The sequence below is a fragment of the Rhea pennata genome, chromosome Z, assembly GCF_028389875.1.
Source record: "Rhea pennata isolate bPtePen1 chromosome Z, bPtePen1.pri, whole genome shotgun sequence".
Classification (NCBI taxonomy): Eukaryota; Metazoa; Chordata; class Aves; order Rheiformes; family Rheidae; genus Rhea; species Rhea pennata.
Window position 1 is genome coordinate 52,981,885 of NC_084702.1, and position 27,411 is coordinate 53,009,295.

General features: G+C 36.9%; 1 protein-coding gene across 3 annotated transcripts in view; it reads right to left on the reverse strand.

The window, feature by feature from the left end:
* Window positions 1-27,411, reverse strand: part of XRCC4 (X-ray repair cross complementing 4) — a 187,311-nt gene that overhangs the window by 20,527 nt on the left and 139,373 nt on the right. The gene's annotated exons all lie outside the window — the stretch shown is intronic.

A 27,411-nucleotide genomic window follows, 5' to 3' on the forward strand; every position in this document is an offset into this window, starting at 1 on the left:
ATGACTTCTGTGGCGATGTGTGGCTAAAAGCCTGAAGAATAAGTTGTGTAAAATGCTTACATTAAAAAGATAAAAACCTACTCTTTGTAGTATATAGTCAGCTGTACCGATCTTAAAGATGTGTACCTGATGTGAAATGATACGTTTGAAATGCTGAAAAAGTCCCCTAGAACTACTGTTTTGGCTGCTGCTACCAAGAGACAGCCAGGATTGTTCTCTTTATTACAGTTAAAACTAGTTGAAGAGCTCTCCTCTCCCCTGCCCTGGATGGAAGGAGAAGCAGCACAGAAAGTCAAAGATGCTCTTCTTTCCTACTGCATGTTTTAAATATATTTATAAACCAGTTTGTGTGTTATGCTTAAAGGATCGCTCAAACAACTACCTATACTTTCAGATTCACTGAAAGCTAATGGGATTTTGGTTCCTAAGTGTCTAAACCATGAGATTTAGGTTCTCTAGTGCTTCCAGTGCTTCAGAAAACTATACCCTTTGCTCACACCCAATCTGATACATCGTTACTTGAGAACTGCAGAATCAGACAACAGAGGAAGCACATATTCGTGCTCTCAGGATATGAAATACATGTCCTGACATCACTAATAAAACAACTAATAATGCTATTAAAGAAGAAAAAAGTAATTAATTTCAATGCCATTCATTGAAAATAATGCTTGTTATCTGCTAAGAAACAAAACCGACATAGAATTATTGCCAAGCCATTGAAGATACTACAACATAAGATACAAAACCCCAAGGTGAATAAAGGACCGAACTGTAAGCTTTTAAATCTGTGCATGCTTCCTGATCAGAGGCTACTATGTACTGAAAATACTGCAAGGTTCTTCCCACACAGACCAAACAGGATCTTTTCAATCACATCAATTCACTTCAGCAGAAACTACTCCTTAACGCAGATGGGGACACCACTCAGCAAAATTAGGATCATCTGAAGTGGTCATTTTGCAACCCTTAATAAAACCTCAACTTGTTAACATATTCAGCTCAGAATAACAAACTATGATTCCATGAAGTACAAGCAGGAAAACTGAAGTAACACCAAAGAGGAACATACCACTTCTAAGGAAACAAAGTGTATGACAGGGAGGTAGGAAGCCCTGACAAGTAAAATTGCCAGAATTTTGTCAGAGATTTCAGTATGTGCATCTATCACTGTATACAAATCTAGCTCTTGTACTAGCTGTCTTGCATGCAAATGCTAATTCATTTCTCTGTCTATGTTGGTTTTCCAGAGTATTGCATCAGACAAGTGGTATTAGTTTAGCTGTAATTTCTCACAAAGGATTGTGAAGATGAACAAGCTCTATAAATTTAGTATTTTAGGTAAAATAATCTATTTCCTGATGCACAAGCACTATTCCTCATTACTGGTACTTCTGCAGCACTGTTTTAAATGAATCAAGAGACACAGCCCCATCATTCTCTGAAAATGTTACCCTGCAAACCAACAGATAAAATTGACATAAAATATATAAATTTTTTCTTAATATGTTGTTCAAAAACTCTTTTTCATTTAACCTCATCTTTCTTAGTCCCATTTCTCACACTAAATTTTCTGCTTTGTGTTGATAACCTTCAAATATTATCAAATGTTTCCTTTATTGTCCCTTAAGCAACATATATATACACACATATAAAATATATACATATATGCATATATGTATATATACACACACACATATATATATAATGTGTGTGTGTGTGTGTGTGTATTTTACTTAAACTTGTAAATCTGTGGCTCCAAATACATTTATTGTGTATGCTGTTCTCTCCATCCCTCTAGCCGTCAGTATCTTTCTGCTAATGAGGCTTTTGGATCCCAAGTGACAGGAGACCTCTGCTTAGGCAGGAAAAAAATTAAATTGGTCTTTATTGCTGTCAAATTAGTATTCTAAATTCATGCTAAATATGCTGTCAGCTACTACTTTTAAGTCTCTTTTCGTATTACTACTCTCCAAGGTTTCTCTCACTCATAGGAATCTGTGTATCAGATTATTTTTCCCTTGATAGGCTTGCACTAATTAATGTTTCTAAAATGCTTTTTAAATGGAAAGAGCTATATAAATATTAAGTATTCTTATCTGTAACGGGAAACATGCTCCATTATTATTGTCACATAAAGTTCACATCAACACACTTTATGTAGATTCCTTGGTCACGGACATTCGATTTCCTAAAAAGTATTATACATTGAATACATTAATAGGAAATACATCTGCGTAGCCTATTCCACACAAAAGCTGGAGCATGCATTGTATGTGTTACACAAGCAAAATATAATCCAAACAACTGTATCTATTATTTATGTGTTTAATCTAAACAGAAATTTAGCCCAGTCTGCAATTTTGCACGTGCATTTTACACTAATTTTCACTGTCTAAACACTGTCTTATTGAATTACTGACTGCCTAACAATGCTTGGCATGAGGAATTATTAGATGTTGAATGAGATGACATTTGATAAGTTTACACAGAGATATTAATTATTCCTAAAAAGGGGGCAAAGTCAAGACATAAAAAAGAACCTCTACTTCTGCTATGAAGTATTTCATGGATTTGGATTTAATCCGTAACATCTCAAATGGTTTTTTTCCACAAAGAAATGCAAAATGTACCAGTACATTTTAGCATCTTTAATCCACAAGTGATAAAGATGACTGCAAACTGTCTTTATTGCAGGTGATAGGGTGCTGCATCCATTCTCACCAGGAGAGCTGATGACATATGGTGCCTTCAGAGACTTTTTTCTCATAGCTGTTGGAGTCGCAATACAAAACATATGCCCTAGGGGTCTAGGAGTGCTGGGGAGACAAAGGAAGGAAACTCGCCCAGAAAATTTGTTAAAGCAGGCAGACTGACAAGATTTGTTCTTACAAAATGCTGCATACCTGGTGCTGATCCAGTAACTTGCTCACCATGGAAGTCAATGGAATTGTTCACAGATTTGAAAGTTAAATTTGTGCTTACATATTTTATTTGGTTGGGATTTGCATAGTCAGCACACTTCTGGATGGGCCCACCATTCAGCCAAGTTTTCTCAAGTCTAACAGCTTTTGATCTTATTTTTAACTCAGAGAGCACTGCGGCAAATTTTCTGCAAGCTCACTTCAAAAAAAGGTGCCTTGCCTATCTTCACTTCCATCTAGTTTTTCCAATGAAAATCTATTTTATATAGATCTTGCTACAAGACATTTTATCATACTCCTTTTTTGTCCGTACTAGAGCACCTCTCCAAAATTCAGACCAGAGAATAAAAAACAACACTTAATCTTCTTAAACACTGTAAGAAAGCCAGTCTACCCAACTAGTGCTTGCGAACGAAAGCTTACAGTTGTTGAATTACACTTGTGATATTGAGTTACTGAACGATACACATGCAGAATAGCCACTGTTCCATTCCATAGGTAGTGCTTGATATGTTTGTGTTGTATTTTGTAAACTGTAGGTTCAGATAAACTGCCAGCAGATTGCTTATTTTGGAGACTGGGTAGGCAGAACAGCACACAGCCAATGCACCTGCTATGCTACCACAAGAACAAAAAAGGTGTTTTTGCCTACCTTATAAAACGCAGAAGGGGGCCCTAATCTCATATAAAATGTCTAGACTCTGGATAAACAGTCACCAAAGCCAGTGCTGTTACCAGTCACTGAATTACCATAAAGATGAAGTTGTATATTAATAATATATCACTCATGTTCAAGGACAAGAAGTAGATTTAAGAGAATCTTTGTCCCCTAAATATCAGCCTCATGTACAGTCGCAAACACGCAAGCACAACAGTGGCCCCAGGGCTCCAGCTGAACCCCAGCCAGCTCAGGCAGCTAAAATAGCAGTGTTTGTCAACCTGGTTCACTTCTTGACTGAAGCACCTTTCATATCCTAACACCAAGTGAGAGTATAAGATGATATGCATTTGCAATATCGCTATCAGTATTTCTGTTATTATTGTTTGATACCAGTGTCCTCAGCAGCATAATAAAATGCAGCTCACCAAGGTTACAAAGGCATCCCCTTGCTCACCATAATTACAGTGTGCTCAGGTAAGTCATTTAACATCATTATAAATCCAAGTTAACTGACACAGACATACAGGAACTTAACATGAATCAATAAAATGTGAAAGCAATGTCCATGCTTTACTACATAGGAATGTTTTCTTTCAGGAGTACAGTGTGCTTAGTTTGTTGTAGCTTAATCCTTTTAACTTAATCAAAATTTTATTAATACTATTATTCATAGTTAAATATAATTACAAAGACAATAAGAGTTACCACAGTCAGTTTTCACAGAATTTCATAAAACAGGCATTTGAGATGATTACTGCATCCACTGTAAACCTGCTGAGAAACTCATAGCCATTGTAGTGAAGTGGCCATGTACATAGAACAGATGTATGTATCAGTAGTGATCTTGCTTTATGAAACCAGGAAATAATCTAAATGAGCAATTAATCCCCTCTTTCCTTTCAAATCACAAGCAAAGATTACAAAAATGACAAACCCCACCGAATACTTACAATTACCGTATCTTCTCAATACAGCTTAGCTTAGCTTGCTACACATGGAAAAAGCATTATAACAAATTTAACAACTAACTGCTTCATCAGATGCCTGTCATGGTACCATCTCTTGGAGGATTAGAAGAATACATTTTTTTCACTATGAATGAAAAGAGAATAATCAGATCCTGAAGACAACCATTATGCTTGATGTGCTCTACCCAGATAACACTAGAAAGGGAACTTCAACTTCCCATGAGAAAAGAAGTTTGAAATGGAGGCAGAAACTTGGTAATCTGAAGAATACATCTGAGAGTAAATGTTTTATTCCTAGAAAAGTTTTACCTGAAAATAACTCTCAGCTTAAGTGCAGAAGTCACCATGAACCAGTTAGCTGCGTGACCAGGTTACCTTCCCACATCACGTTTAATTCCTACTTTCTGTACTGCAGGAAAAAGTTACAGCGAAACCAACCCGAACAGGAAAAAAGCACCTGTTGCTATTTCCATAAGCAGCAGCTTAAAAAGACCTCAAAATGTGGACAAATTTGAAAGAATTTACAAGATTCCCCCTAGAAATGTCTGTTCTCCAGCTGCAAACTCAGCCAAGCTCCTTCCTTGAAAACGGCTGTGCAATATTTAATCAAATCGCCTAGTGCAATATTTAATCAAATTGCCTGGTGGGTTTGGTGACAGAGATAAATGTTCTGAAGAATCAGGAAAAGAAAAATCAGATCCATTTACATCAGTGACCTAAGCAGCAGCTTGAATCTAGATTTAAAGACACAAGAAGTGAACAAACCCACTTTTTCATTCTGCTCATATTCCAAGTTACAGAAGCATAAACAGAAATATATGGCAGTAAAATCAGTTTGTTTTTATTGCATGGTAAGCTCTTATAAATGACCAACTTCTCACCACCACATATTTTTAAAGAATAATTTGCTCCTAGTCAAAAAGCCTGTATGCCAAGTTTCAGCACAGAATAAAATTTTTACAGTGAAGTTATAAATTTTTGAAAAGTGGGTTCTATGTACTAACACACACTTAACTATTACAGGGGCAGCAGGTGTCACTATAACAAATGATGTAAAGTTCAATTTAAACATCAGAGAACATATTGAAATACTTTGGAAATTGCCACAGGTCACTAACATTTTATATGAAAGAAAAAAGAAAAGAAAAACCAATCCTCCCTCCCTAACATTTAATTTTTTCCCCCCACAAGGCAAAGTAAAGAAAACACAGACATAAATTCTTTGTAATTAACAGGACTGTGGTTTAACAGTTAGACAAGGGCCAAGAAGTGAAAAGTTAACAAATCATTAGACAACATATATTGCCCTGTATGAGAACTATAACAATCTGCAAAATAGCTTAGGATACACGAGCATGAGGTCAACTGTTTTCAGTAGATAATCATACTTATAAGCATCTTTACCTCATGGAGAAGGCATGCAACATAACACAGGAATATTCTGACAGTTTCAAAACAATTATACTTGCCTTCCCTGTTATTTTAACAAATAAAGAAAGTAAAGTTGCTAATCACTGTTACGATCTAAAAGAAAGCATCAGGAAAAAAAAATTGCATCTATCTCCTCTTCTCCATCCCTCTCCCCTCCCCGTTTTTCTGCTCCCCATCATGGTTTCCATAGCAGCTTTCCTGTTTACAATACAACTGCCTTTCCTCCCTCCCAGATGTTACAAAGCACTTTAACACCTACTTAACTTTAAAACCAGAGGACTCCTATGGGAGTCCCGTACCTTGGGTGAATGCTTTGCTGAAGCCAGGGCCAGACAGGACACAGTGCAACCTGAAGGGCAAGGAGGCATGCAACTCCCAGTTCACTTAAGGGTAGTGCTCCTTACCCACATAAGCCGCCTAGTGAAGTGCTCAATTTTCAGCACTGCATCTAGGTTTTGCACGAGAGTTCCCTCTTCCTCCTGAGTCGTGATAGGGCCATGTTTGTTCAAGATCTTACCGATTTCAAGCTGTCAATGCTGTGCACTAATCAGTGTCATGCTCTGCACATCACTGCAGTCAGCAGCTCAGCTGGGTTCTCTGCAGTGAGACCAGCTCTGGCCCCGGGGCACCCTTGGGCGCTTGCGGGGGCTGCAGCCAGCCCTGGGCAGGGGAGTACCTGCAGGCTGCTCAAGGGACCGGCGCAGCGCTGAGGGCCAACTCACATGGTTTTCCTGCTGTCACAGTCTCCTTGATCTCTGCTGCAAGCGCAATATAGCCTACACCAAAAGTCAGTCAGGAGGAGGATTTTATTTAAAGAAACTTTCCAACAATAGCAGCATCATAGTGCAGCAGGGCTTCTTAAACCCCCAGCACACTGAGCACGGCATCTTTGGCATCCCAAAGACTTGCATTTTGTGAGTGGACATGTTCCTAACTACTTGCTTCCTCTGTCATATATTGCAGGATGACTTTGTAAGGTACACACAAAAAGCCAAATACCTGGTAATTTGCCCCAAAGGCAACACAGCTGCACATAACAGAACAGCCTGTGCGATGAGGGCAGCGGCAGAGAGATCAGGCTCGCTGTGCCGACAGCTCGGCACCGGGACCCCGACGCGGCTGACGGCGCTCGCTCTTCTGCCGGCGTCGCTGCGTACGGGCTACAGCCAGCCACAGGCAGTTCACTGCACCTCTATTCAGCTGGATATATCAGGGCACGTCACACGATGGAAGTGTATTTGCCAGCACACTCGAATTTCAGGTGGCCTCGGTCATCACATAACGTGCATTCTGTCTGTCCGACACCCCACCTTTCCGGTATCCAAAAGCACCTCATCCGGACTACGTTGCTTCCGAGTGCAAACAGCTTCTCTCATCGAAAGGTCTGGCCATTTCCACTAACTGATTTTCTCAAGCCATCGAAGGAAGTTTGGCAGAAGAACAGCAACTTTAACCCGCACAACTCACAGCAGCAAAACCAGTGATGAAACAGCACCGAGTGCAAATGTCAAAGATTATAAGCAGGACAGACAGGTAAAACCTAATATTCGAGTACAAAATTTTGGTAGAGGAGCTTAACGGAAGCTTTAGAGTCTTTGGTTTTCTCTTGAAAAAGAGAAAAGTATCAACTCTGAGGAGATTAGGGAGATCGCTTGGTGGGACGGGAAGTGGACGCTGGTGGGGAGTACAGCCTCGTGCTTTCTCTGCCCCTTCCTCAGCGTACCCAAGGCCCCGTGCCCTCCACGCAGGGCCCTCACGACCCAAAGACCCCTTTGCCTCAAGCAGCTCCATCCTCCGCAGCAGCGGCCGCTGCTCCTTCCAGCCTGACTTCTCGCCTCAGCAGGACTGGCAGGGAACCGACCGGTCAAGCTGCAAACACCGCCGCGCTAATCCATCTCATCTCCCTGCCTCAAAAAAAGTCAGCAGTCTTCAGTTTTCACCAGCGTGACACTCGAGCTCTTCCCGTTCTTGACTTGAACACTTCAATCCAAGAAATACAAATATTATCTGTTAAACATTTTTTTGTGGGTTTTTGCCTCATCGTAACAACTTTGGCCCTGACTCAACAATGCACTGAAGCATGTGCTTAATTTTAAGTCGGTGAATAGGCCTGCTGAAAAAAATGCTAGTTAGGCGTAGAATTGGTAATGTGCTTCCGTGTCTTGGATCAGGCTTTAATTGCAGGAAAAGTTTAAAGCCATATTATATAATATCTAAACATCTATCAATGAGCAAGTTCATATATTCACTTTAAAAAACATAGTTATAGGCATGTTCCCTAAGAGAAACAAAGTATAGTGTTAAAGATCTCTAAGATGAAACCAATATTAGCTAGCAATCTGATAACTAAGACACACCATAAAAAATCATTTGTGATTTTTCTGCTAATCTTTGCTGTCACAGACAAAACAGGATTCTTTCATCAAGTTCTGTAAATTAGATTATATTGTTTTGAAATATCTGTACAGTTAGGAGGAGGGTTTTTTTGCTAATTCATTTTTCAAATTCAAAATGCAGTAATTCATATAATCACAATTCCAGACCACATTAATGTCCGCGCCTCTTATATGCTTAACAGCATACTTAACTTTAAAAAGTGGAAGATTATAATTTCTTGTGTCACTATCTTCCCCAGCCTTATTTACAGTAAGAAAGCAGCAATTAAATTTTACTGTAAAATATCCCAAATAAATATTTTAAATAGCACATAATAGCACAAACATGAACAGGGAATATGTATGTTACTTAAAGTTGGTCTGAAGTCAAGGAAGCTTCATCAGTAGAAATTCTGCAAGCAAGCTTAGACCTGGTGTAAGAAGACACATCCATTTAATTTCAGGAGTGAAATAGCCCTCAGCTTTTTATACTATGAGTACAGAAATGTTGCACTCTCTTATTTTCAGAGACCATTACCTTTAATTTTCAGTAAAAATTTACTAGCCTCAATTGTTTCTGAAATTAAAAAAAGCATTTTTCAAGTTATCTATGTTTTGTATTTCAAAGGTCCACTATCATTTACATAGTATCAAGACATTCGCAGCATTTTTAAAAGCTGGCAAACAGTAAGTCTGTTACAAAACTGAAATAATAATAAAAAAAAAAAAGACCACGGAAATCAACTTGCTCTGTAAATGTGTTGCATTAATAGATTATCTGGAAATCATTTGGTGTGCTACCACTTAGAATCTTATTTACTGAGCAATGGCAGTGTTCCTGATACCACATTGACAGACAAAAGTCCCCCAAAACAGCATAATTCAGCCAAATCTCGAAACTGGAAGCATTTTAGGACATCAGCAATATATCAAATAATGAAGCAAGCCCAGAGGCATGCTTTTTTTTCCTGAAGCCTTTTTTGATAGGAAGACTTTTTGGATATGAAGGCCATGTAATGCAGATCAGGCATAATTGGAGCTAAAGGATGAACTTTGGCACTAGCATGAATGAGTACAATCTGGATATGAAACAGGAAGCATATGACTGAAATGAGAGAAGCGGAAGGACTGTGAGGTTCTAAAATGAAGGAAAATGTTTGGTGGTATTTGGAATTAGACTTCAGCTCTGTTAAAGTCCTTGCTCCTTTCTTAGCTCACTGACTACAATTGTATGCCACCATTTCTGATGAAGTCCTGAACAAGACATGGGATGACTCCTCATCTGTGCCAGTTACAAATTTCCTTGTGGAAGGAAATATCTAAAGGGCAGTTGATAAGAAGAGTGCACAGCAAGAGGAAAGGATAGAGAACAGAAGAGATTTCTCTCCACAGCTGTCAGTAGGAAGTTGCACACCAGAAATAGCTCCAAGAAGTTTGTGCAGTGCTATATTCTCAAGAGACATGGATACAACGATATCGATTCAGTAGCCTCAGACTCAGAAAAACAGACAGAATCAACTTCTCTATTTCTGTGTACAGTTCTCTGTTCATATGTATTGTCAAATACCAAATGAGACTGAGACAGAATAGATATTTATATAAAAAAATTATATATATTGTGACTCTCAACACGTTAAAAATGAAAAAGTTTTATTCATAGCATCTTCATTTATTCTCATCATCTTCACTCATAGCATAGCAGTGAGACCTCTCAAAAGATAAAGAAAAATATTTTATCAGCCTGAATCAATACTGGGCTTTCTCATCAAAACAAACACTGCAGTATTTTATTCCTACAGGGTTGCCTGAGAGCTACGGTTTGAAACCAGTGTCATCCCATAAATCAATTCTTTTTTAAATTATTAATAAGAAGAATTTCCCTTGCAGTTATAGTGAGAACACTGCTCACATATTGATCTCTTCTCAAGTAGTTCCTATATAGTAATTCAAGTATTTCACACTGTCATCTTTGCAAGTGAAGTCCCTACACATCATAAGAATATATTTCTACTGATGGACTGTGCTTCTAAACTATCTCATTTCTCTCTCCTTTATTACAAAAGGCTTCTCAGTGATCCCTCAATATGGGAGACGTGCAAGTATGCTATTTTTCTTTTATACATGCTAGCTCACTGGATGCTTTCAAATCAAGCAGGGTAGTACAAACAGTGTTCAGGATAAATGAAAAGCTACCAGTCCAGATTTGATATCCCCTGCAAAGGAATTTTTTGTTTTCAAGTTCATGTCAAATAGCAAACACTGATGACAAGACTGCAAGACAACCTTATCCACTGATTATTTGAAAATTCAAGCTGGTATAAAGTTCTTCCCTCAAGAATTCATGGCCATATGATCAGATTACAAGGAGGTATTACAAAGATATTACTACGAAGGTATCTTTAGGGGAAAAAATCAAAACGTTTTTACTTAACAAAATGAGGTGTTTTTTCTTTTTTTAACTCCAAGTGGTTTTTACTAGATGCAATTCCATCAATATGTTCTTTAAATTATGTCAAAATGAGAGGCTATTGCAGTCAGAAGGCAACATAGAAGAGATCCCATTATTTTGCCTGCTAATAGAGCAACAGGAAACAGGACAGGTTTTCATATAGGCACATGATTGACTCAGGTTTGAACTACAGATACAGAGATATCGTCTCTGACATTCCATTAGATGCCACAGCAAAATACAGCCATTGCAGAATAAGATTATGATGACTGGCTATTTTGCCTGACAGAGTATAAAATCAGAGAGTGAGGACAAAGGCAAGCACAGTAAGTTAGTGATGCTATTAGTCACAGTATTTTATTTCATCAATGTTATGACTTGCATGCTGGAGTCAAATTTTCATGTGAATAGGAAGGACTAACATCCTAATTTCATCCTGAATCAAGACATTATTGATTTAGCTTATATTTGCATTCTTCCATCATTCTCTTCAATATACTGTACATACAGCAGAGTGTGCAGGGGGGAGAAAACACATTTAATAACGGTTAGCTATATGGTGTAGAACATTATTTTCTCTGATCTACACAGATCATAAAGTCACATACGATAGTAGCAGAGAATATAATTCTTTAAAGTTATAATTAGATATAGTAACATTTATGCATACTAATCCTGCAAGCAACAACAAAGTAGCATGAATATTCAGACATAGCTGCAAAAAGCACTGAGGTATTTATATGTAGTAACCTGCATGCAACCAGATTTACTTTACTGTGTAACTTAACCATCATTATTCAAAAGAGACTTCAAATTTTTACTCATCACTTCATAGTCAGATGGCAATAACAGATATTACAGACTAATTGCATCTGGCAACTGACGAGAATTTTGAAACTATTATTTTAATGATGAAAAATTCATCACATTTTCTGATGAAAAATGTTTCAATCTTTGCTAAAACTAGACTGTATTAGTGAAGTAGATTCTATGCATAAATAATTTACTTGCCTTTAGACTTGACAGTAATTTCAAATTTTGAAAACAATATGGTTTTAAGTGTATGAAACAACCTATATACTCTTCTTCAACAATTTTTTTCTAGTTAAGCTACAATAACTACAAAAAATATCAATATTTGCTACACAACCATCTTAAGCAAACAGACTGAAAACAGTCTGTTTCACCTTTTCACTTGTCAATACGTGAAACGGAATGAATTTGAAAGATGAGTGCTTTGAATTTATAGCCTTTTTACAAAGCTACAATTTATCAGAATACAATAATGAGTTGAGTTTTTCAAAATTATGTGCAGTGATATTAAGATGCCTGATTGTGAAAAGAGACAATTTCACTGAATACTGAAAGGCTGATGAGTACCTATTTTGAGGTGGATTCTTCATTTGTTACATATATGCTGTTTGCCTCAGACATGTAATTGCAGTAGTTCAGCTGTGCTTCCCACACTGATGAAATTCCCTGCAGCACTGCCATCAGTTTTTTGATGATTTACAAACTGAGAATGGATTTACATGAAGTCTAATTTAGAAAGGGGAGGAAAGTGGGAGGAAAGCGGGAGGAAAGTCTTTTTCCAAAGGAGTAGTAAAATCTTTTTATATTAGTACAGTGGTACAATATCCTCCTTTTACTTGGCAGCAACATTGTGCTCTCACCATTTTTTGTCATTGGACATTAAGTTCTTCACTACTAACATCAAGTTGCTCCTCAGTTCATGCCTAGCACTTCTCCATCTCACAATGAAGTCTCGTGTCCAAGTTCTTTGAACTGTACACACAAGCACTTGTGAGATTAATTCATCTGTCTCCTGCGGACATCACTGAAATGTCACTTTTTCTTTCCCCTTTGGATCTGTATAGATTTGTTCTCATTTGTTTTGTTTTGGCACGAATATAGCAGATTTAATTGCAAATTTTTTCTGGTCAGCACAGAAAGATTTTACCAAAGAGGAAGACGAATACTTGGTGACTACACAAGTTCCTATCCTGCCTGTTATACCCTGTTTTCCCTCACAAATTTATTGCAAAAATATTGCACAACGTATCTTCCTGTTGCATAACAAGTATGCAAAAGTACAAATTTCTTTCTAGTATTGAAGAAATATTTATTTTCTTACATTTTGTTATCTGAAGGGTAGGAAGACCAGTAGGAGATACTTCCCAATCTGTTTTCAGTTGCTGTGAAAGTAATATCAAAGTAACAGGTACCAGACTTTCTATTTCAAGAATGTGAACAGTTGTGAAATGTACTTTCAGCTAAGGTGGTATCTTCCTGCAATATGACTCATGGTAGGATGGGCTGTAAAACATCAAATTCAAATTTCAAAAGCATGGTTTTCTTCATTACATTAAATAAAGAACCTCCAAACTGAAAAAATATCTTTCTCTATACATAAAATACCTTATGTTACTATTTAATGTTTACAAATGTAAACTGAGCTAAATCGATAAAATACAATTTGAGGAGGACATCATATTCTTCCTCATCCTTCTTTTTCCCATGTTGTAATCCAGTCCTGTCTGTACTCATCTTAGTTCAAGACCCAGTCTTGCAAATGTTTACTCCCAGGTGTAATGCTTACTACATTCAGTAGTCCCACTGAAGTCTCAAAGAAAGTCAAAAAGAAAAGTGTATCCCAGGAGACCAGTTTAGACTGAAGAATGCAGACAGGGTATTTACAGGGTACCGTACAGTGAATACTAAACCAGTCTGACATGAGAGCTAATTCACAATTTTTAAGTTAATTTCGTAGAATCTTTCTTTGCAATATGGATACATATTATGAACTAAATTGAAAACTAGTTTGAAACTCTTCAGAAATCTCAGATGTAAATTTTTAAGTGCAAAATACAAAAGCCTACTACTGTTTTCTCAAAGGTCTATTGTTCAAACACTTTTTAGTAAAGATTTGTAATTTATTAAACTCTAATTATACTTTTCTTTCAAATCAGCACTATACATTTGAAGCCACTGTGTTTACTGAAATAGAGCAAAGGAGGATTCTCACAGAATAACACTACTGAGACCTCACAGAACCAGCTTTGCGATCCTCTGCAGAACAGATTTCAGGTAACTAGATGAGAAAAAGGGTCTTTCTGTTTGCTTTTTTTTTTTTTGGTTTTCTTTTTTGTTTTTTTTTTTTTTTTTTTTTTTTTGTTTGTTTTTTCCTAAATGCTTAGCACCTACCATGAACCAAGTTAAAAAACAATAACACAGTAACAATAAAAATCCTCTCAGCTCTCACTGAGACCCTTAGGTGCAGGAATCAGATTTTCAGAAGATCTCAACTGTCAATTCTGTGATGAAAATCGCTTGTCTTTATAAGATATGGTTTTGGTTTTAAAAAAGCTGATCGTGATTTTTCACTGGAGATATTTGTATTAGTAATGCATCTCCCATTATATTCACTTTTCCCTGCATTATTTGAGAAATTATTGGCAGAATAGAAATAAAGATTTTAAAAGAAGGCAAACAACTACCTCCTTGGTTTGCCAGAACTGATGGAGGAGGAAAACCACTGGATCACTAGTCGTCATAACAGTGGATACTGTGGGTGATAAAGAACAGCTGAGAGCTTCCTATACAAACAGTGCCTTTCTTCCATTTGATAAACCAACATTGTACCGCTCAGATTGCAAGAACTTCCTACGCAACCTCCAAACATGTGTTACACCCACACCAAACAAGAGAGTAAACTAAGTACTCACATTGTATCAAATACATGTTTAACCAAATGACTCACTGTATCCTACAGAGGATAAGTAGGTGAACAAAGTTCCTCTTTACTTAATGGCTTGTAGGAAAAACAAGCAAACAAAACACAAAAGGAAAAAGAAGTTGCATCAATTAGATAAGGAAACAATCATCCACTTCAAGTAACGAGCAAAGCACCTTCCAGGAAGGTGATTATTTTTCTGGGAGTAACTATAGTTTATATGCCTTTTATCCTAATTTTAAGAACTAAAAATGATTCTGAGACAAAATATATGAGTATTTTATACTGCGTATCTGAAAAGAGTTTAAAAATTTATAGTCTCAGCATTCTATAAATAGTCTTCAAACCAAAGAATTCAAGTTCTTTCATATAAATCATATATAGAGATCTCCAACGCCTTCGAATTTCAGGAGCTGTCACTCATTTTAGTCCCAAAGGCATCCCTACAAAATACAAACTTAATGACTGTAGAAAATACGGTTGAAAATTTCTAGCACAAAAAAAATGCAAACTCAAAACATCAGTAATAGAAAATAAAGAGGAAAAAAGAATCTAACCATCCATTAGGAAATAAGATTTTTGTGCTCTTGGATGGGGATCCTTGTATATACTGATAAATAAATTTTGATCTTGGCAGGATGAAAATTATGCTTCAAAGGCAGTAAGTGACATCACCTCAAGCCAATGAAGCTTTTAGAGCACCTGGATTATTTTATTCCCACTTTAATTCCTTATAATGAATAATGTCACCTCATTGTATTCAAACTCCCACGATAAACCAGAAAATTTTCTGTTAGCAATCAAGCTTTACATACTGGCTTATATTCGGAGTGCATATGCAGCTGCTTCAGTGAGACTAAGATAAACCACTAAGAAGCAAGCTAAATCACAGATATTGACTCAAATCTTTTTTCCAATGGATTCACAGAGAGAAGATATGAAATATTAATAATGCTTTGTAGGACAGTGATCAAAGAAATAAAATAGTCCAGCAGAAAAAGGGAGAGAGCAATAGGCTGTATCTTCTGTGTCAATGAGCCTGGCAGCAGAAAAATAACTGGGTTCCAAATATATAATACTATGAAGAATAAGTTTCCATTGTTTATACATTGCCATGAGTGGCAGAGGAACTGTAAAAAGTCAAAATGGTCTGGAAATGTGTTACCAGTCTGCTTACTTCTTTGTTCACTTAGTAGCTCTTTCTAAAGGGCTTGTGGAAGCTTTCAGGGTCAGAGGATCGAGCTGATGCAAATTAACATATGTACTATAGATCAGCGATTTATACAAGCTAAAGTATCAGATCAAATTAGAAAGCAGATATAAAACAGATCTATCCTGTTTCTATTTCTTCATTGAAATACTCATGTAAATCAACATGGCAATGCTAAAAGTCAGATGATCCATGCAATCTGACCTGAGTAACATAACCCTTCCATTTCTCCTTCTAAAGCACACCACTCTTCTTTTCATCTGAAGTGTATATAAAATAGCATAAATAGCCATAGTTTTACTACCAGTCAACACATTACATAGAAAGATATTCTTAGAATGATACTATGCTGTTTTACATGACAATGGAAAAATTGTCATGTATTATTATAAAAGTGAAAAGTAATCTACATTTGCAGACGTTTCAACTAATAAAACCTAGGACAAAAAGTATACAGCAACTATGACAAAAACCAGCTAAGACTGCAGCCAATGTGGTTGTTAATATGATGAAAATATAGTCCCTAATATTGATGCATTAATATTACACCTGATAAGGGAAGAGCCAGAACTATGAAAAGTTGCTTCCTAGATAGAACAAAATGGGAAACCCCTAATACAAAGACTTCTTGCCTTCTGAAGCACGTAAGAAAAAGTACTAATCAAGGACTATGCTTTCACAAAGATGATCAGATTTGCAATTGCAATCCCCAATTCTTCCCAGTTGAATGAGAGTAGAAGATAGTTTGTGGTATCTGTGAAACAGCAGGTTGCCCCAGTACCAGACCGAGAGGGTAGAGATCTCTACAGCACGTTCCCATTGCAGCCACCGGCTGACGTGCACCTCAGCAACCTCCACAGAGGGCAAGCCGGGGGCTGAACGTGTTGGTCTACGACAGCTGTGTCATTTCTGCTCAACAGAAACGGAGATCTCCACCTTTGGGTCTCAAGTGCTCATCCATTCTCTGGGATGAGGGCTTCCTTAAAATTGCAGGATAAGTTATTTTTGACTTTCAAAAGAAATCAGCAAGAGCCTTTGGGATGCTCTTGCATCACACTGCCATCCTATATTTTGGGTAATCATTCATACGGTAGCCAAATGAACACAAAGAGATTTGATGATATGTTACCTTTGCTTTATGGTATAAAAAAGTGCTATTAGACTGTCAAAGTTTTAGAAATGGCCATAAGCAACGTAAAAATTGTTGGAAGGATTTTAATCCTGAGTAGTTTTAATGCTTTCCATCTTTTCTTTTTGAAGTTCATTTTATTTTTGTCAAAGAAGTTGAAAGAAAGCAAAATATTTAGAGCTTAACTGTGTTAACTATATATGCAAGCATATGTTGCAGTTTGGATGTATTCTGTAATCAAATTTTATATGCAGCCTTATTAATTATTAATTATACAATGAATGTACAGAAAGCCTATCTGCCAACAGGTCTACTAGATTATTAGAAGTGTTACTGCTTTTTTGTATTCTTACATTGGTATCACTAAGGCCTGATTTTCTGATACATGAATTTCATCCGTTTTCACCAGACTGCTCTTATCCCGTTTCCTCTCCATAAGCTCGTTAATAGAGCTCTGCATATCTTGGAATATATGTGAAGCAGGGGATAAAAAATAAGAGGGGTCAGAAGAAAATGACTTCTTTTTCTCTCTGATCTGATGTACAGATCTTGTGTGTTGTTCTCTCAGCCTTACTGTATAATTTTAGACAATATGAATACAACGTGTACAGGCTTTAGCCACAAAGATTTCATTTGCTTTGACTTTGCAGTCTTATCCTCATACAAAAAGAGAGCAAAAAACTATCCAGGATATATTTTACCCTTTTTATGGAATAGGAAGGCATGTTTTCCTTAAGTTTTGAACATGGAACATGGCTTTGAGCAATGACCCACATAGGATTTAAGAGAAAAACACTTATAACCTCAAGGGGAATTTTATGCAACCTTTACTGATAACACCATAAAGAATACGAATATCGTAGGGTAAATATACAGCTTGTCAGTTCATTTCTGCCAAGATATATTGTTTCTCAGAGTACTATGCTTGTATCATAAAATTCTGAGCCAGACAAACTAACACAAAAATAGTCCTTATCTTTACAAGGCTTGTCTTTCTGAACAATATCAAACACAACACCACATTCAAAGTTTGTCTAAATCCAGAAAAAAAGATTTAAGTGGTACCTCTAGGTCTTTAAAAACACACACAATCAACTCCTTATGAAGACTTTCCCGTTTATTTGTTAAGGTTTTGATTTTTAAAAAGTCTAATTAATTAATTTTTTTACGCTGATCTGCATAAATTAAAGCCGAAAACCAGGCAGACCTGGGGGAGTGGATGGACAGGGTACACCGCTTCACCTAGTAAGGTTCTGAAAATACATTTAGCATTTCTTTGATAACAGAAAGGAAAGTGAGCTTGCTTCAGCTCTACCAAGAGTTTGAGGATTTAGATGTGACTCATGTTAGACAATTCTACTTTCCCTTCTATGCAACTCCATCACAGGCAATCTATTTCATAAACGCTGACTTTTTTTAAAAAAAAAACAAAAAAAAAAACAAAAAAAACCCCACACAATTATTTTCTTCACCAAAATTGAAATCTAATCACTGTTTGCATAATTCCCTGGAAGAGTAAAACAAATGCTATTTATAACATCTAAGTAACCTAATATCATCAAGCATTCAAATATATGCCTTCAGCTACAGCATTTCCCTTTCAACCATTACAGATTCAAGCATTCAGTCCTTCTAAAGACCCGGTTTTTGTGGTAGTGGTTAAAAAGAACATTTCTTTTAATTGAGTAAGAGAACCATTTCATTCCCTAAAGGTATCAGATGTTCCTGTCAGGAATAGAGACAAGAATTGTGCCTTGTTCCACAGAAGAAATATTAAAAATACTAAACAAAATCAGTGTTGCTGTAGTACGCTGATGAAATACAGCATTTGGGAGACAGAACTTTGGTTAAAAGCTGCTGGCTAAGACTTAATCCAGGAAACAGCAAAACCAACACACACACACACACACAAAAATCAGCAAGCTCCTTGGAAAGGTTTTTTTAAAAGTTGATAATGGCTATCAGCAAGGGCTTGTATTCTCTCATGGTTAAAGCAGTAGACAGGCTGGGAGTCACCGGGTCTAACGTCTCCAAACAGAAAGATTCAGCGCTGCTTTTAAGTGCTGCCATAAGGTAAAGGTGCCAGCAGAAGGCCCTTCTGCAGAGACTGAGGGGAGAAACAAGTCTGTTTAGAATTATCACTCTTACAGCACTACCAATTTTATGTCTGATAATTAATTAAGAGCACGGCAAGAACTGAATGAGGAACTCTGTACCTCCTGTGCTGTAGGCCTGGGGCTTCTCAGGGAGGGGGGGATGAGTCAGACTCTGACTCAAAGAGCTGCCACGGCAGCACGGGGGGAGCCCAGAGCCACCCTCCTCCTCGCCCTCGAAGTGGGTGATCTGGTCCCAGCAGTGCTGTAATATTAGTCATCTAATGGTAATAAATTTGCGGAACATTAAAAACTATTTGTTATAAACACACAAAAGCAGAGATATAGAACAAGGATAAGCAAAGCAAAGAAGGAGCAACCATGTGGTTTCTCTCTCTCGTAAGAGAGCTTTTCAAAAGATTATTTGGCTATATATACCCAAGAAAAGTGGACAGGAAGCACATCCAAACCTATTCATAGCCTTTGATCCCAAAGGTGGATCAGATTTCAGTCTCAGTCTGGATAAGCCAGACCCATAACCCGCATAAACTTAATAGGCATTTTATTCTTAAACAGGAATCATCAGCTGGAGCCTTAGAGTGATATCAGTGGAACATGTCAGGTATAGGGCATAAAGTCGCCTTATTCTAGCCTAGATTTTTATTAAACATTAAATTACTTTGGTGACTTAATATTTCCAAGTATGGTAAACATCCCAGAAGGAAGGGGAGGGGGAGTAGACTGTATTCTACCTGTGCAGCACAACTCAAATGAAAGAAGCTTAAAGGTATTAAAAAAGATGGTCAGAAATTCACACATTTAATAAATTTTTTTTAAGTTAATCTTATGCTTTTAAATCCCCTAAGCTGTCCCTGCTGTTAGCAGCTGAAACTATCAAGAACAAGACAAAGAAATGGAGCACAGTTATAAAATGCCCTGTTCCAGCCTGAGGGATTCTCTGCTCTGAATAATTCCTGCAAGAATATTTGTTAGTGTAGTTTACTCCAGAAAAACATCATACCAATCCACAAGGTGTATTGCGCTATCACTTGCATTATTAAAACACCTACCCTAACTGAAAAGTATTTAGTCCAAGTCTGCTCGATGGGTTTCCTCGCCAAGGCATAGGCAAAACAAAGAATTTATAGATTATAGATAATATACCCAATATCAAATTACTGATTTAGAGGTATCTTTCTAAAATGATGTCAGGAAAACAGTGAAATAATTTTTAAGGTTTGAATACTACACCATCACCATGAGAGGAAAATAGCCCTTACACTAGGATTAAATCAGAAGAGTAACTAAACTGCAACAATTTATGAAATCAAAGTTTTTTGCTCAATACAAAGACTTCAGCTTACCAGTGTTACAGCTATTTGAAACACTGAAAAAGCTCTCCACAAACGATTTCATGGGGCGGGGGAAGAAGGGCGGAAGGGGTGGGAAAGTGTAGAAGGTATAACTGAATGTAGCAGTAAGATAAGACTATAAACAAATATATAGCTGCAGAGTGAAAATTACAAATTTAATTATGCTTCACTGCTAATTATCATTTTTATTGCTAAAGTACTATCAACATCTATAATGAAATAAGTGGAGTAACACCATATCTAATTTTATGGCACCTGTTGCAATAACATTCATTTCAGTGTATGGCATAGAGAATATATTTTTAAGAAAAAAATGGACTCATTGGGAAAGAAACAAAATAAAAAATTTTCCAGAATGTTTTGTGCTTTCAGAAATGGATCAGCTATAACTCCCCACTCCACCACACACACTATATATTTTTTTTAAATTTAGTAAGGCACTCAGAAACCTTCTAAAATTTAAATTTTAAGTTGATTTTAAAAAATTGTAATAGAGAACAAAGTGAAATGACTTAATTTTCCATTCAGAAGGTGCAAAACCACTTAGTTCAACCACATTAGTTGATATTAGTTAGAGTGGAAAGGAAAAAGGATTGTGAAAAAAGTTTATTGATTTATTCATTTATTTAAAGGTAGCCTCTGTCTCCATGATAAACAAACAAAAATCTAATCACCTGGAAAAAAAATACCAACTGCCAACAATATTAGACAAAGCTCTACTGAGAGTGCTTAACCAGCAAAAGGAAAGGAAGGACAAGCCGGGGGAAAAAAAGGAAATAGGGTGTTATCAAAGGACTACTAATTGGTCCCAAAGTAAGAGCAAGTCCTGATCTTCTTCCTTTATTTACTTTGACTTTCAGCTGTCTAATCAAAGAAACATTGTGTTGGTTGTGCTAAAAGACAACTGTACCTTTTGTTTCAGTTATGGCCCACTAGACCTTAAGGGCTTTCATTTGATTGGTTTTATAGCTTGCTACTGCACTTCAGAGAGAAAAAAAAAAAAAGAAGAGCAGACAGTTCCCAAAGTCAGCTTATATGGTTAGTAAACAGGAACAGAATTACAGAGCACCACACAGTTCATGGAAGCTTTCTCGCTATTATTACTTCGTCAGTCCTTCCTCCAAAGATGGAGTTTGTTGTTTTAGAACCTTTTCTGTATTTGGAAATCTTATAATTAGCTCTAATATTCAAGCCAACTGATTAAAAGCTAAGCTAGATAAAAAACCCCAAACTTTCTCTTCCCACATGCAAAGCATAGATTATTGACACGAAGGCGATTTGGGTACTTGCATTCACTACCAAGAGAGGAGAATAGCTTGGCATGAACTACGTGGACTAGATGATCTCCAGAGGTCCCTTCCAACCTTATTGATTCTATGATTCTAGATTTCTAGTGGCCTTCTTGCAGCTTGTACCTGATTAAGTTAAAAATGGTTTTCCTCCTGCCTTAAATATATCTAGACCTTAAGATATTAGATCTCTGTCTTCAACACGAAGAACTGGCGGAAGAAGATGGAAATGCACCTCCTCCCTTCATCCTTTGCTCCTTGCCTCCCTTCTTAGAAAATCTCCTGCCTAAAGAGTGCCCCTCCAAAAGCCTGAAGGGATCAAAGTATCAAATACACTTTCTATTCAGAGCAATATAGTTCCACATTTCCCTGAGGGCAGAATAGGACCAAACAGCTTTTCAAAGTTTTTATGGCATAAAGAATTCTTTAAAGTGCAAAATGCTTTTAGAAGAAAAAATTTAATTCCAGCTGGAGAGAGCAAAGATGTTCCAGAAAAATAGAACTGCAAGCAGTATAAAACGTATGCTGATTTTTCCTCTAAATTTGCTCTATTTTGCCTTTTTAAGACTTTGTATACACTGAAAACAGAGTCAATTTCTAACAACAGATACCATTAAAGATTGTAGGTGTACTGGCTGAAAACAACAGCCAGCACATTTCTCAGAATATGTATGACTTTATAGTTATTTCTGTCCAACATGTGGCCTACAGGAGTGAAGAAAGGCTACAGTCATATTCTGTACTTTTTTTCCCCCCAAAAAATGTGTACTGTTCTGCAGATTTTGTGTGTTTATTTCCTTTTTAGGTGCTGACTGAGCACCTAAATCATTCCACTAGGAGTCTGAGTGTCAAGACACATACAGGAATCCCAGTAAATTTTTATTTGCATCCATAGGGATCAAAATACAATTAAAAAGACAATCTTAAGCAGCTAAGTTCATGCTTTGCTGGACCTGATGAGAATTCAGGCACCTCAGCGAATCAAATTCTATGCATGGAAAAACAAGCAGAAAGGTTGCAGCAGAACAGCAACATCTCCAGTTCAAACTCTGTTATTTTATGGCTCTTCCCACAACCCTCCCTTTTTACCCCAACTGAAGAGATGAAAGAAGAGTAATCAAGCGCACTAAAAGGGCTCAGCTAGCAGAGACAGGGTGAAGAACATTTGCGGTAGCTACCACAGGAAGCAACAATACTACAACATCCTTGTGCCTCAAACCTGCCCTGACAAAAGCAGCTCTGTCAGTCTATTTACTTTTCTCTTAGTTTGCCTTGCTTTATGCCTTTGATAAACTGTCAGAATTAGCTTCTCCGAGGGCTGTTTTTCCTCCAAAACATTCTCTGCCAGCCTCACATATGGTACAGTTTCTTATGCTTAACAAGCTTGTAGTTCTAAGAAGAACTCTTCATGTTTTCCATAATAATTTTTAATACTTTTCGCATTATTTCTCCAGCTGTGCTGTATATAGACTGAGCAGTCTCAAATACAACTCCTGTCCTGTAACATTACTTACTCTTAGCTAGTGCTGCAATCTTGTAGGTTAAGCCACAGAAATATTAAAAAATACCTATCACTTGATTGAATGCCACATACAGTATCAATGTATGCACAGATCACTGTACCAATGTTATCTAGACACTGAAACAAAGCAAATTTAAAATTAGCTTACTTGAGCTCATTTAGCTCTACTCAAGCAAGAGTCAAGCAGAATTCTCAGATTTCTAAACTTCAGAGATATTTTTAAAAGCTGACAAAGCTGAACTATCTCACACACAGTAAAATTATCAACATGCTAGTACAGCAGGACATCTATTTGATAAAATAACAATTTCAAAGGTCTTAAAACAATCAAGATTTTTCTATGCTGGAAACACCCTAGAAGAGCAATCACAGAACAAGTCCTCATTTGGATATTCTTGTGCTATAGACTGCAGCCTTGGAGTCCAGCTTTGTGTCCTCTGGAACTGCATAAAGCTGAAGTATGAAAAAGAATAGTTGTGGAGTAAGAGCATCTCGTAGGGATTTGTGCAATACTACTGCTTTCTAAATTAGCTTATTAAATTAACAGCTTATTTTGCAATAATTTATCTACATAATAAAGCTAATAGTTAGACCTAACTGCTAATATCAGGCAGCACACTTGCAAAAGTGAAAGACACAATGGAATATAATGCGTATCTGAAGGCAGGAAATGTTCCATGCTGAGAATACAGAGTGGTTATTTTTTGAAGAATGATAAGCATTCAGCAGCTCCCGTTGACCTCACTGAGTTCATTCTTTCGAAATTCAAACTTCTTATTCTGGTATTTTATTAGGAAAGTGAAGGAGGAAGTTTTTAAACTCACAAGTCATGGATCCTTACACATCTTCCCTCCTGATAATCGATGGGATGCTTAAACATAACTTGTGCTCTCCAAAACCTTATTCCTAGAAATCTAGCTCCGGGTAACTGGTTTTTAAATCATGACTACTTTGAATAATTTTATCTCCCTTCTGAGTTTCACTCAACACCCCTGTGAATTTCAACAGCTAGAGTTCAAAATAATAGATCAGCTCTCACAAGCCTGAAACACTTTAGTGATAAGTTCCTTATATTAAGCAAATTTTCTGCACATTACTCTGGTCAATTCAGTAGGTGACCATTCTGACTATGAACGCACAAGAACCGGAGGGAACAAATATGAAAGCTTTCTTCCCCCAGAGATAAACATGGTATCTTTATAATTCATCTGACTCCTCCAAAAAAAAAACCCAACAGGAATGCTCACAACGCTATTTCAGTGGGAACTATAATGGATGATCAGCAATTACAAATTCAAAAATAACAAAATAACTCATGTTTCAGAATTCCATACTTCTTCACAGCTGCATAAAGGTATTGTCTGCCTGTCATGAACATTTCTGAGCATTTCTTTTTCTATTATTATACTATCATAAACTAAAGTAGCAATGCAAATATTCAAACTGATGATTTCAGCAGCACAAGTGTGCCAATTTCTTCAAACCATGTACAGTTTTGAAACACTACATTCCAATATCCTGCTCAGGATGCCACTGAAACCAGTTCAAATTACAGCAGCCAAGAGTGCAGCCAACTTTTTAATATTCTGCCATAAAGACTTTTCGCTTAGAAAGGAGCTGCATTCTCTTCCAAAACAGCAATGGCTTCCTAGAGAACGAGAGGAACAGTGATTTTCCTAACAAGACTTCATGCCATATAAAAGTAATTCAGATGAATTTTTTCCTAAATCCATAGCAGAAGAATCTACTTCTTTATCAAAGCCCTGAAGGCTGTCTAAGAACTGCAAGTTCACAATTCTGGTCCTCATCCTTCTCAGCAAGCAAAATCATCTATGAAACAATTCCTAGGAAATGCATGATAAGAAATTGAGATTTCAATCCACACAGATCAAAATCTGATAGTTGACACCAGCCTCGTGTAGTTATGGCATTGTCCAACATTAGAGTTGCATTCTGAAACAACAAAGGATACAGTGCTTCTGAATTAATATTTTTATACTCCTTTTTTCTGACTAAAAATTCAAAAAGACACAAATATAATGACACAGTGTGATTAAAAAAAAAGAGAGAGAGAGAGAAAGAGAGAGAGAGAGAGAGAGAGAGAAACCAGAGGCCCTATGAAGGCATTCTAGGACCTGAGCTCATGGCAATAGCTCAGTGTGTACTTGACTGATGTGTGCACAAGCATGCCACTGAAAGGCCATAAACAGGCTCACCAAGTGATTTTCACAATCGATATGACTAAGCAGCAGACTAGGTCCATATATTAAAGGAAAAATACATATATATGACTTGATAAGAACCTATGTTTGTCAATTTAATCACACTGTATTGATCACAGCTTAATCCTACCTATTTGCAACAAAAATGACTTTTTTTCTGTAATCCAACTGATACCCTTTCTAGAAGATCATTCTCTTCAGCTCAGTACCATATATTTAGCAAGTTACTAGTTGTATGTAATCTTTTCATTACTAGAAAAGGAAAGGGATGCATAACAAATCTTCAGGCAGTTTGCAGCTAAAGCTACAAAGGCATCATAGCTGTACAATAGCTTTGCAGTCTAACCAAACCATCATTTTAAATCCTGACTGGTTGTATCATGTACTAGAATACATGGTACAATAAAATTAATCTAAAACACCTCTGGTGCATTCAAAGAGAAAATACAGTTTGTTTTCAGTATTTTCTGAATGTAAAGAATTATAAGTTGCAAACAGTTAACCTTCTGGGCTGATTAATAACTCTAGAGACCACGTCATGCATGCAATATTTATACTTTACTCTTTATATTTCAGTGGCAAGTATATAAAATATCTGAAACACTACAGCAATTGTCAGACTAGATTATGGAGATCATGTAAAAGACAACTCTATTGATAGAAAAAGGAATATAAATAAAAAAACATATGATAGATTTCATTGATCTAGCCACTATGAATGTATAATTCAAAGTGTTTGAGAACATTTACAAGCCTTGTTTCAACAGCAATCCGTGTCTGTCAGTAATTTGAATTTTAAATTCTTGCATTAGCTTCAGGGAATAGCAGTGGTTGCACTTAGCAGGCTAGAGGTATGAGGAAGAAGAGATAAGAAACATTAATACAAAAAAGCATGAAAAAGTACATACTGTGAATTAATAGGTTAGCCCCCCCCCCCCAAAAAAAAAGTCCAAGTATTCCAATTATGTGGTTTACAACTTTAAAAAATATATATAACTCAGAATTCAAAAAGAGTTTAACAAACATTTCCAATTACCCGCTTTTTCGGTTCACCAAGTATTTTTCTGGGAATTTTGAATTCAGCCAAAATATGCTTCATTTAAGACTGAAACTTTTACTAATAAAGACCATACTAATTTGACTAAAAATCAGTTGCCAACCAATGACAACAACCAATAGATTATGTCTGAAACATAATTAATATATTTGGTTTGTTCTGAATTAGGCTTATGCCTACAATAATCATATGAAGCTGCTCAAATAGGTGCAGATGACAATGTACCATGGTGAGGTAAACGCACAACAGAGCAGATTCATTGAGTGAGCCTCGCAGGCACTGACTTGTGATGCAGTTAATACAGTACTGCACTGTCCTGAGGAACACACCTTGTGCTCCACGGATTCGCAAAGGCTGCTGGAGGCCTTGTATCTACAGAGATCACCTATTCACAGTTTAAGTATTCCCCTATTTTATCAGATTTGTATGGTAAGGAGTAAGGGAAACTTCTGTCCCACTATAACCACTTCTGCAGAATGAATAATGCATGAGAAAAATGCATGGAATTAAATATCTCCAGCTTTGGAGACTGGGTATGTGAGCAAAGAAGTGAGAATTGTACACCCTAGGTCAGCTTCTCTAGCACAGAACAACCATGCATTGCCCATCTTAGTTATTTGTAACACACAAGAAATGCTTCCTCGATTGGACAGATGGAAGATTTGACAAGACTTAGTAAAAGACACAAGACTATTTCCTCTGAGTTGCCACTTTTTGCTCATATCATCCAACTGTGAGCTGATCTGGCAAGCAGAAAGGTAGATAGAACGTAATTCAGCTGGGACTTCAACTATTTGGCTCCTTCTACCAGGAAAAGCACAGCAACTTGTCCTCACTACAGGGATCTTGGAATATTCTACAGGACAGGCAGCCTCTAGGATAGCCAGTTGCCTGCAGTTGGAGGAGGCAAGAAAGAATTTTTCAGGGAGTACTGACTAGACAGGTCTAATTAGGTTTTCTACCCTCTTAACAGCA